The sequence below is a fragment of the Hesperophylax consimilis genome, chromosome 18, assembly GCF_061612785.1.
Source record: "Hesperophylax consimilis isolate HC1 chromosome 18, BYU_Hcon_1.0, whole genome shotgun sequence".
Classification (NCBI taxonomy): domain Eukaryota; kingdom Metazoa; phylum Arthropoda; class Insecta; order Trichoptera; family Limnephilidae; genus Hesperophylax; species Hesperophylax consimilis.
In genome coordinates this window covers 20,741,693-20,753,947 of record NC_142853.1, presented here as the reverse complement: position 1 = coordinate 20,753,947, position 12,255 = coordinate 20,741,693, and positions in this window count along the sequence as shown.

The following is a 12,255-nucleotide window of genomic DNA, read 5'->3' as shown; positions in this document are numbered from 1 at the left end:
CGGAGGTACCCAAACCCATCTACAAAATTGAAATGACCTCGGTCCTGAATTTACACGACGTTATAAAACACATAACATACCTGTTAGTATTCAAGATTAATGCATGCCTATATTGATTACTATGTAGGTATCTACATCAATGAGGGAAATTATTTTCTTCAGGGCCTCCTTTGTTGGGTTAGATTAAGTTAGGTTAAAATTTAAAAAAAAATAATTTCTTCATATGAAGCGGTTACTTTGTGATGTGACATTATAATTTAAAATTAAACAGTAACTTTGTAAACATCACTTATGGGTAAATACTTAATGCCGACCGGGTTTCGCTACAATCGTAGCCTCATCATTATACTGCCCTGATGAGGCTACGGTTGTAGCGAAACCCGGTCGGCATTAAGTATTTACCCATAAGTGATGTTTACAAAGTTACTGTTTAATTTTTTAAAAAAAATAATTGTTAAAAAATATATATTCAACCCGAAAAGATTTCGAGTATGGGATTACTGAACACGATCATGATTTTTAAAGAGAAAAAAGTGGCGTTTGGAGTTTTACAAGTGTTTAGTATAGAAACAGTTTGGGATAATACCTCCTATCATATACTATCGTACCTAAAATCCATTTCCCTCCTTTGAAACACCCTTACCCACATTGGAAAGAAGAAGAAGATTTTTGTTGCACTGTAAATTGTCGCAAGTCAGTATTATTTGCATCCGTGTCGTCGTCGCAAGCAGTTGCAATTGTTGTGTCGTCGTGAATTGGAGTCGTATATTCACATGCTTTGTGCTCTGTTTGCAAAATATCATCTCGTTTTGGAGGAAATTTTCACCCTGTGTACAGTGCCAGTTCGTCTAGAGAAATACTGCAGGGATTCATGGGAATTCAAGGTAGGCTGTTTCCATCATTCCACATTTCCCGTGATTTTTCAAACCCAATTGAATGTGCTGTATATTTTCGCATCCTTGTTGATTTGGTTTACAGTCCATTCCATGTAATAGAACACGGTACAACAAGGATCAAAGATATTAGAAGAACGAGATGTGCTATGCGCAGTTCGTACTGAGTGGAATTGTTTTGCCGAGTGTCGCCGGTTTTGTTCACCAATACTACTGCACACCTTCGCTTGCGCTGAGGTATCCGCACTAATACATAGAACAGATTTCTGTGCGTACACGTCCCGATACCGTTCAAAGTACCCTAATTAGGTAGTACTTCGGCTACGGTCCGGCGGCCAACATAGCATATCTCGTTCTTCTAATATCTTTGACAAGGATAGATGTAATGCTCTATAATGTTTTCGAGATTGTGGTTTATTATAATTCTGTACTATCCATCTTCAAGCATAGCTCCAAAGATTTTGTTGTGTATATTGATGGGGTGTCTGGTCATCCTTTTATGGATGAGAGTAATTGGTATTATTAATTGTACACTCGGAATAAGCGAGGGCCGGAAGAAGTAGAATTAGAAAGAAAGTGTAGTTGACACCAGATATATCCATATTTGATTCAGTACTCTGCTCAGTGAGGAATAATCATTTAACATTGACATCCACTTGGAACAGTGACACATAGATTTGCAATGTTAACAGCCCTCCATGTAAACCAACATTAAAAAAGTGACCTCGACATTTCAGATTTTGCGTAACATTTAATCGCGTAAAATCGAAAATCTCTGATACCCTTAGAGAAAGACATTTTTAATAAATTTGTAGTTTTAAAAATCTTATTCACACTAGAATTACTCGAAACATCGACAAATACTTACTCCAAACACTTTTAATCTATAGCTAGTATTTTTGGTCAACGGAGTTTTAGGTAGGTACATTTCGATAAGAATTTTTAACATTATTTTAGAAAATATGAAGTGATTCCGTTAAAATTTTCAAACGAAATGTAAAAAAATTGGATGTGTAGGAGGGTTTTTGCTCACTTACCCAAACTCAATGTTACCGATTTAATATACCTACTTACTTACAACCACAGAAGATACAACACATAATTATCTATGGACAATTCAAATCCAAACTCATAGCAAAAATCTTGATACAATAATTATAATATTATTCCCAACAACCAAGGTTCGTATAAAATGTATTTAACAAGGTCGGCTCCTACAGGCACTGCATCGGGCAGCTCGGAGACTCGTGACGTAGCTTGGAGTCCGAAAGGTAAATCTAAGTAAATTTCGTTATGGCATTTATATCTGGGGTAAAGTGCGCTAAGTTCGGGGGTGATGCTACATGGAACTACAAGTACAAAAAATCTTTTTTCGAATCTCCAACGTTGTAAAGTAGTTTTTAGGTTAACAAGCAGAATTGTTCGTATGGGAAAATTCATATTCAACTATGGAAAAATATTTTTGAATTGAAAAAAAAGTTGGAATTTGGAGTTATTTATCTTTTTTGCTTCTACTATCATATGCAAGCACCTCCCTAAGTTAGCGCACTTAAACCTCGGACACCCTGTATATTAGTTATAGCTTTTCTTTTGAAAAGGATAAAATGTTTTTCTCATATTCCCCTCACCTAGCCATCTATACTAACTTAAAGTATAGCACGTATCTATATGCAACCCTAATTAAAATAAACTAGATAAGGCTGACAGCTTCGCTTACATTTTTTAAGATGGTTGCTTGCTTATTGACGTCAAAACTCCGGTTAGCTTGGTAGACATGAAACTAATAAACAGTTAGGTAAATAATTTAACACTGCACTAAAAAAATAATTAGGTACGTATCACATTCAACTCATTTGAAATGATTTTTGTTGTTGTTGGTTCGTTATATAATATAGTTCAGCACGCGGTCTGTCCCTAAATGGTATTTTTACCATAATTATTGCGGTAGTAACCGACTTTAACAAGTCTGTTCACGCAATATGAATGGGATTGGTATGTATGCATTAGCAGACTTGGGAAATCTCAATATCAAATCCTGCAATTGTCCTACCTACACAATGTACTCATCCCAAAATATCACCATCTCTAAATAGTATACAATATAGTCGCTATCTGCATCTGTCTGTTTGTAGGCTTTTATAATTTAGAGAATTTCTTCCGGAAGGCTTACTGATATAATACGTGCATTTTATATTTATAGAAAGTAGAGGTTTTATAATAAAGTCGCAAAAATATATTTTCTGGCACAACATTGCTAACGCTGTTTAAACCTTATGAGATAAACCCAAAGATAAACCCCAGCAACGCTAGGTACACGTCAGCTAGTGACCGATAAAAGTGTTGCAAAATGTCAAAAGTGACAGTATGCACAGTGCTCGGAAGGCGTAAATTGACAACTCGGACGGGTGTTTGAATTACTGTAGACCGCGAATTGTGTAAAACAATACCACGGACGGAACGGACGGATGTTTGAAATACTAGAGTCCGTGGATTATTACTTGAATTTAAATTTATACATCAGAAAGGGCGGATTGATGTATAATATAACCACAACCACGGAATACATTATTGTGAATTTATATTTTAACATAAATATTTCGAGTGAAGCATCAAGAATCTGGCAGACTTTGTGGCCCCAACTGGAACGGGTGAGTTCTTTTTTTCTGTACTCCAATCTGGGCTTATCTTATGTTCCAGGTTTAAACATTTGGCAATCAATTATGGGTTCATCAAGTTTAGCGGATGCATGAAAATAGATTGTCCCAATAACGCAATTGCAATTAACATGGTTCAGGAACTGGTCCTTCGGGTGTGTTGCATAGGGCTAATTTCAGCAGCAACTTCTAACATCAACTAATACAGTGGAGTCGCAGTTTTGCAACACCAAATTTCTTTCGTGTTATCTGTCATATTTTTAAACGTGGTTAATTTACATGACATTAAATAATACTTTCATTTTGAGTGATTAGTAGAGACCAGAAAATTTAACGTTCGTGATAACGTGAATTTCACAAGAATAGCGCGGAATTCAAAATGTTTGTGCGAATAACGCGAATTTTCACATTTTTCATGCGATTTTTTGTTTTTTTATATGTTTTTATTTAGTAATTAACATTTTAACAACTTATTTCTATGACATTAAGGACACTTTTCTATACACTCATTCTTTATAGTATTTAGGCATAACCCACAAAAAGCAGCAAAAGCTTTAGCTTCTTTAACATCTGTCGGTAGTACATTGAAAATCTTAAATCCCTTAAAGTTGAAGTCCAAAATCTCCACAGTTTCTTGTGTGGTAGTCATTTATTGTGAAATTAAAATTTACATTCTTAAACATGTATTTCGGGAGCATCTTATGTTTTAGTTCAAATGTTAATATAAATGTATTGTAAATTATTCACCGTTTCACACTTAACATTCCTAGTTTTTTCTGCATAATAATTATCTTACAATACCTTTTTTTTTTTTTTTTTTTTTATAGTGAATACCTCACAAGAGTCCCAACTGCTCCCGTCTGGAGCCAGTGAGACTATGGCATCCCCAATTGGGGGATGTTGTGAGGCTGAAGGTAAGTGGGGAAGGGAAAGAGGAAGGTGGGGAAGTACCTGGCTATTCAGATCTAGTCACTAAACACGGCTAAAGCCATTTGGAGCAACGTTTCAATTCTGAATGGTGGTCTTACACCAGGGCGATACTGGTAGTATCTTCCACTCTGGAACGTGCCGCAAATATACTATATATTATTTAAATTAATTAATTGTGAAATAACACAAATTAATCAAATAAAATTTGTTTGCGCACGCCGGGTTCGAACCCGCGACCTTCGGAATGGCAGTCCAATGCGTTACCACTGGACTATGCCGGCCGTCAATTACAATTCAACCTACTACAATTCAATACCTCTTAACCTCTATTATGATTTATTTGCAATTTTTTATCTGTATTTGGTTGCAAAAGAAAATGACACTAGAGCAGTAATCAATGAGATGCTATTATACTATTATAAATTAATTTACTTGCATTTACATCTAATTTAATCCTTTGAATAATTCTTAGCAAAAATACCTTTTTGCGATTTTCTTAGCTAATAATTCAAAGTTAGAATTAAATTTGAGTCGATTGTCTATTATAATGATTTCCTCTACTTCCTCTATTTCTTCGTTGTCTATGATAATTTTACTGAGTCCGTTGAATGTTTTTACCTATTCTCAGCCTGTAGAGAAAATTGACCAGTAATTCATGCTGACCATATGACAAGTGTTTTATAATATTTATTGGAATTTTATTTAATTCAAGTCACTTTACATGATTTCAAAACTAATCCAATAGCGGAGAAGAAAGTTAGGACCTTATCTTGAATACTTTCCTTGAGAATTTCGAGCAAGAAGACACCAAGGTTGGCGTGGTGACTTTAAGAAAATGTATGAATTACTACAATGGAATTAGCGCCTCTTTGAAAACCGATGGATCCTTTGATCTTATGAATCGATATGCCTATGAATTCTCCCACCTTCATATTTACTATTCTCCTATACATAACTATATACTAGATATCTTTCAACTATTACTGTCAAAATATAGCAACTCCCGTAAAATGCAATTCCAAAACAATATTGATATTTGATTCCAGTTTGTCTAATAATTCCACAATTACCTTTGAAGTCTTACAGAAAAGATATTGTTCCGGTATTTTCAGCACAGATGAAATCAATCCTTATTTTAAATGATCGTTTGCGAACAGACGCTAAGAAATCACTATTTACCCCTCCAGCGTTTTAGGATCATATATGACCGGGCGTCCATATTTTGTAAAACTATTTTTATCTTTTTTTCTATCACGCGGAAATACTTTTTTTCTGACGTTAGAAATAATCAGAAAACATTGCAAACTGAACAAAAGTGATGAAAGTACTCAAGGCTTTTAACCCTTAAATGCATGATTTATTAATTTTTCTGGAAAATATATATTTTGTAGATATTTACATGCATATGCAAGGAAATATAAAGAATTTGTTTTTTTGTAATTTTTAATGATATTTGATAAAAAAAAAATTGTTGCAGACTTACAACACCATGTATTGAATAAAAAATAATATGAACAATTTACGAGTGAAAAAAAAATAAAAAACCTAAAAAAAATTCTCAAAACTAATAAGTGTACCGGAAAAATACTAGTTATTACATATAAGTATTGTATTATTGTATCTACTTACATAAGAAAATCAAAATAATAACAGCAAAACCAAACTGTAATTCTAACCTCCAACCAATTTTCGAGAATCTTCACTTTGTTAAAGAAAAAGTGACATTTGACATTCGCGAAAGAAAAAAAAGGTGATGCCACTCGACAAAATATATTACCGTGAACTTAATAATTCTAAAACGGCATGCATTAAGTATACACCAAAGAGTTAAAGGTGGTTTGAACGGTATGTTGCAGTTTTGCAACAGTATGCATTTAAGGGTAATTATATTTTTGTAAGCCTAGAAGAAGATAAACGTTTCAATTATTTTACAAGCAATAATTATTAGCCTGAAACACTCATCCACATTGAAAAATTTTCTGATAAAAGATACATGACGCCGTTCATGTCCCGTTGGCGTCATGTATCTTTTATCAGAAAATTTTTCAATGTGGATGAGTGTTTCAGGCTAATAATTATTGCTTGTAAAATAATTGTTACCCTTTGTGCTATGCATAAAAATTTTTGTCTTAAACATTAGTTTACCAAAAAAATAATAATAACGTTTCGTTATTAATTTTGGGAACACTTTCTGTTGAGTCTTATATGAGTTTTGCGATAGTACATGCATGATATTATTACATATTTTTGATTCGTTAGTAATTTTGTAATGTTTAAATAACTAGGTTGTCATAATAATAAACAATTATAATATTCCATCATACTATATATATATAAGTAATGCTCTCCCAATAGGAGTTGTACAGAGAATAATCATTAAAATCGTAACAAAAACCTTCTAACTACCCAATAGAAGACTTATTCAAAAATATTCAAGTAGGTACCTTCATTTAAAGATCTGGACATCAAAAATTTCATTTTTCATATTTTAATAGAAAAAGACAAATTCAATTCTTAACTAAAATTTCTTTAAATACTATAAAAACTTTATTTCAATCTACAAGAAATTAGAAACATTAATCACAAAATCAAATTTTAATTTATTAGGCGGACCTATATAAGTAAGGTATACAGATATTTTTACTGCGCCTGTCCCACAAGGGATGTCCTGTGTTGAAACAGGCTAGTATTTCAATGAAAGAGTAGTATTAAAATATCATATTTAAAACCCTGATGTTAATCCCATTGTATATGTAGTTACCTTATTTTTTTTAATAAAAATTTCAATACTTGAACACCTTGGATTTTTTAATAAAAAATATGTAGGTCTAATTAATATTATGATAAAGGTGAGACTCACATAGTTCGTTTTTTTGTAACACGATGATATTTTTATAAAAAACGATTATGAATCTTTGCCCTGCCCGTAGAAAATATCGCACGACTGTTCGTGAATTAATTTTTACGATAATATCAGTCGCTTACGTGAAAAACACCACTTTTTGTAGGTATAGTGACGCGGGGCAGTTTTACAAAAGGATTTTTGTATGAAGATTTCATTCATTTTATTTTGTTTTTGTTTATGAATATGATTGATTGTTTAGGTATCTTAAACAAACACAATATCTTAAACGATTGATTGAAAAATGAGTATTAATTTAAAACAATGCTATCCAAAACTAGAACAATTTGAAGCAGCCAGGAAGCATGCTTGCCGTTTCCTCTAACATCCGCTTTTCTAAATTAATCCCTGGCAACATTCCAAACTATTTAATATCTGCTTTATATTCACCGGGCAACTACTTTCTTTCACGCAAATGAACTTATAATGCTGTTCATTTACTGACACTCAGTTCCCGTCATACAAACAAGATAATCATAATAATAACATCGCATTTATACAGCGCAGTTTAGTGTCAATTCACTTCAAGTGCGCTTTACTATGACAAACTTAAAAACGGTAATTTAGTATTAGTGGTCATGTTCTTAAAATTATTCCTACAGTGCGCCTTACCCGATACAGATCTAATATTATAACACTAAATATACTGTTTATATAATGTGTTAACAAAACTTAGAATAACAATAACAGCAGAACAGGACAAAACAAAAACATTCAAACTAAAAAAAATATAAAACAGGAGGCAGTTTGTGCTCAGAAATGAGAATCTTCTGAGCAGACATTTTAAAAAGGTACAATAAGGAGGCAACCGAAACCAAACAATTACCTACCGGAAGTTTTAGAATATGGCTTATTTTAAAATTTTGAAAAGAAGTTAAGATTTATGAATGGTAAGATTTTTTTAAGGATATCTAGTATAAGATCAGGCGGTGTCATTAATATATTTCGGTTATCATTATTATCAGAGGAGTCCCAATTGCTCCTAAATTTCCGGAGACAGTGAAACTATGGCATCACCGCAAGTTTCACAACATACGCATGTTGTGAAGCTGGAGGAAAGGGGCAGTTGACGGAGATGGGGATTCTTATTTTGAAATTTTTGTTCGTTTATCTCTAAATGGTCCTATATCTTATAATTTGTGTTCGTTCGTGAGTAAATGCTCCCGCGTTACATAATATCAGATAATAACGTGTGAACAGCACAAATAAATGCTAACTGGACATAGCGCTGCGCTTGGTCAGATAGAGAGGCGGCTATTTTATGTATAAAAAAGATGTTGCAATATCGATTCACAAATCTACATGAAGAAGAGTTTCTGTGGCGGGCGGGTGGCGTGGATTTGATTTTTTTTTAAATCTACAGCTTAAATGCGAGATTGATGAAATTTTGCACACTTGACCTTCAAAACAAGAGATATGATGATATTTCTAAACACCACCGACATCCCCTTTTCCCACCCCTCAAATCACGCAGTTGATGCTTCTTGATGAAATTTTGCACACTTGTCGTTTAAAATAAGAGGAAGATTACTGTATACATCTGATTACCAAAAATTCTGTGATTATATTTTATAAATTATATTTTTAACCGGCAATTGAACTCTCAATAGGTAGTACGTTCGAAAATTCGAGTTCATATAACTAGCAAGTAGGTCCACTATTTATATATCAAAATAGGAATGATCTAAGGACAATGAATTGTAATTTCAAAAACAAAAACAGGTTGTCCCTGGCAGTGACAATACATGGCTATTAGTTTTTGGTCAATTCCAAAAAATTATGTTTTTTTAAAATCTATTTTTATCATAGATCTGTAGTTTGCATTTGGTAACCAGTGAGGAATGTTAGTAAAAAAAAAACATTTTAACACAATCCGTCTTAATCATAATAGATAATACGGAGGGATAAGAACAGGTTAGTAGAAAACGTTACGCATAATCACACGCATTCGTACTGCGTATACCGGGCGTAATATCGTTGTATTAATGTCTGACTTTTTTTTCCTCACTCCCAGGATTAGGGGGTGAGGAAAACTGACTTTGTTTTATTTGACAAATATCGATCGGTCGCCCAATCAAATGTAAAAAAGTACTGATACACATTGGCAGCACTATCAGAGGAATATTTTAAATCGATATCGTAATCAAAATACCCAAATTTCAAAGCAATTAAAAGCAAATCGGGTCAATGACATCGCAAATGTCATCTGAAGAAACGTTAAGTTAGCAACTAAACGCGAAATGCGAGAAATGAAATTTTGAGGATTGGAACAAAGTGGTGCCAGTCTAAAAAAATCGTGCATGAATATGGAAGTAAGACGGAAAATACCCCTCTTTTTACGCGGTTTTTACTCGTTAAGTAGAGAAATATTTTCTTTTTTCGTAACCACACTTCCAACACAAAACATTAAATCCACCACACACTGTAAAAATTATATTTATCGATTATAATTTACATTATTTCTTAACCGCTTAAAACTGTGTAAATACGGTGGTAATTTCTCCAACCGGAAACTTTCTCGGCTTTGTTCTATCTACCCGGAAATATTTAAGTTGCACAACAGATTATCAAATAACACTTAATCTCATTTATAGATTAAATTGCCTTTTCTTCCCCACAATGGGTACCATAATACTTGGGTCATACCTTCGTTAACACATGTTGTTCGTGCTTCGGCGTAACTCTATTATTTACGTGCATGAAAAATAATTAACCTATTCAAATACTGAATATGGAAAAGTCATTTTTGCGTGATACTAGAATAATTAACTAGACAGTCCTGCTGTGTTAAAAGGTGTATGGATAAGTACTAGAATAATTAACTACACCGTTTTGCTGTGTTAAAATGTCTACCCATAAGTACTAGAATAATTAACTAGACCGTTTTGCTGTGTTAAAATGTCTACCCATAAGTACTAGAATAATTAACTAGATAGGTCTGCTGTGTTAAAAGGTCTACGTATAAGTAATAGAATAATTAACTAGACAGTTTTGCTGTGTTAAAAGTTCTATTCATAAATATAAGAAGAGTTAATTTAATTTATTTCAAAAGAATGACAAACATTTACGAGTTACGAATAACCTGGCAATATTTGAAAATCTCCTACTACCACCACCGTAAGCGGAAACTGTTGCTTGTGTTGTGATGGCGGACTTCACTAGCAAAGGAATTGAACACACTTCGCATGGGTGGGACGCAAGCGCGATGCCAACTCAGCCAAGGTGCGACCCCCTTTTAGTAATAAACAAAATCACCATATCGCGACTCTCTAGCTTATTTAATGATGTGCACTTTTCATAAATATCCGACTTTGCACAAGCGCACTTTTCTTCCAGGGTTAAGATTAAAATTAAATATAAAAACAAGCTAAAATTGGAAGACAACGTCATACTCTGTGTCCCGAACACAGATTATAGAAATTTGTTGAAAAGCGCGCCCGTTGCATTAATTATTATTATTTTTGCACAATTTTCATTTCTGTTAGTGACCTCTTCTGTATGTTTGCTTGTTACAATGAAGTAAAAAAACATATTTAATTTATTTTATTTACTAGCTGTACCCCGACACGCGTTGCTGGCTCATTATGTCTGTGCAGATAGATAAACAATAGCGCTTGTTGCTTTTACGCCCCACAGATAGCGCTGTTTTTTTTAAAAAAAATGTTTTTTATCTGTCACAGATGACATATATATAGAAATAAAAACACACAGATATTTGAATGAAAAGTTGTGTCAAAATTTCAAAGCAATCGGTGAAAAACTTTCGGAGATTTAAAATTTTGAATAAACAAACACTAATTTTTATTTATATAGATATACCTATAGAAGATAGATTGACGACACACGATCCCAACTTTGAAAACCACTGTTCTAAGGAATAAATACGTAAGTAAATAAATGTGAAAAAATTATTTAATTGTACTGAAAAAAAAATCTTTATATATATATAGATATAGATGGAAAGTTTTTGATTATTATCAGGCGTGATAAGCAATGGCCAACTCTCAAGCAGAGCTGCGAGATGCAGTTTTTTTTACATTGTTTTTACGGTTTTGTGTCATTTATACCTCTAAGTTTTAAAAAACACATGTCTAAAACGATATCGTTTTTAACCGGTCTCCAAATATATTAACTGTTGAGTGAGGATCAGGGCAGGTCCACAATGTCTCTTTATCTTGTATCTTTTTTCTTTACAAAAACTTACAGTAATCTTAATTTAAAAAAATACATATTTAAGAGGTAACTCCGACTGAACGAAAAATTGTCCAAAGAAGAGAAGTTCGCAGTCCACAATGGAGTGCTGGTACCTATCCTGATGTATGGAAGTGATGCATGGCTCTGGCAGAGAAAGGATGAAAGTAGAATGAATGCTGTTGAAATGAGATCCCTGAGGCGTATGTGTGGTAAAAACATGTATGATCGTGTGAGAAATATGGAGATCCGAAAAGATTGCAAGGCTGGTGTAAATGTAATGAGTAAAATTACGATAGGGACGCTTAGATGGTTTGGGCATGTAGAGCAAACGAGCGAAGAAAGGAGTGAATGGTAGCAGAAGTCGGGGACGCCCGAGGAAAACATGGTACGATCAAATGAATCAGATACTCGAGTCGGGCTTGTCAAGAGTCAGAATAATAGAAGAGTATGTATGAGATGGTGTATGAATGTGAATGAGGCAAGAAGTGTGTGCCAAGACAGAATTTTTTGGCGATCCGTCCTCTCTGCCTACCCCTGCGGGGAAACGGCGTGATGGTAAGTTAGTTAGTTATATCATAAAACGATTGTTTTTAATGAATAATATATAATTTATTAAGGTGCTGTTTTTTCTTACTTTTCAATAAAAAAATATTTTTTGCATTGAAATAGGGTATCACCGCTG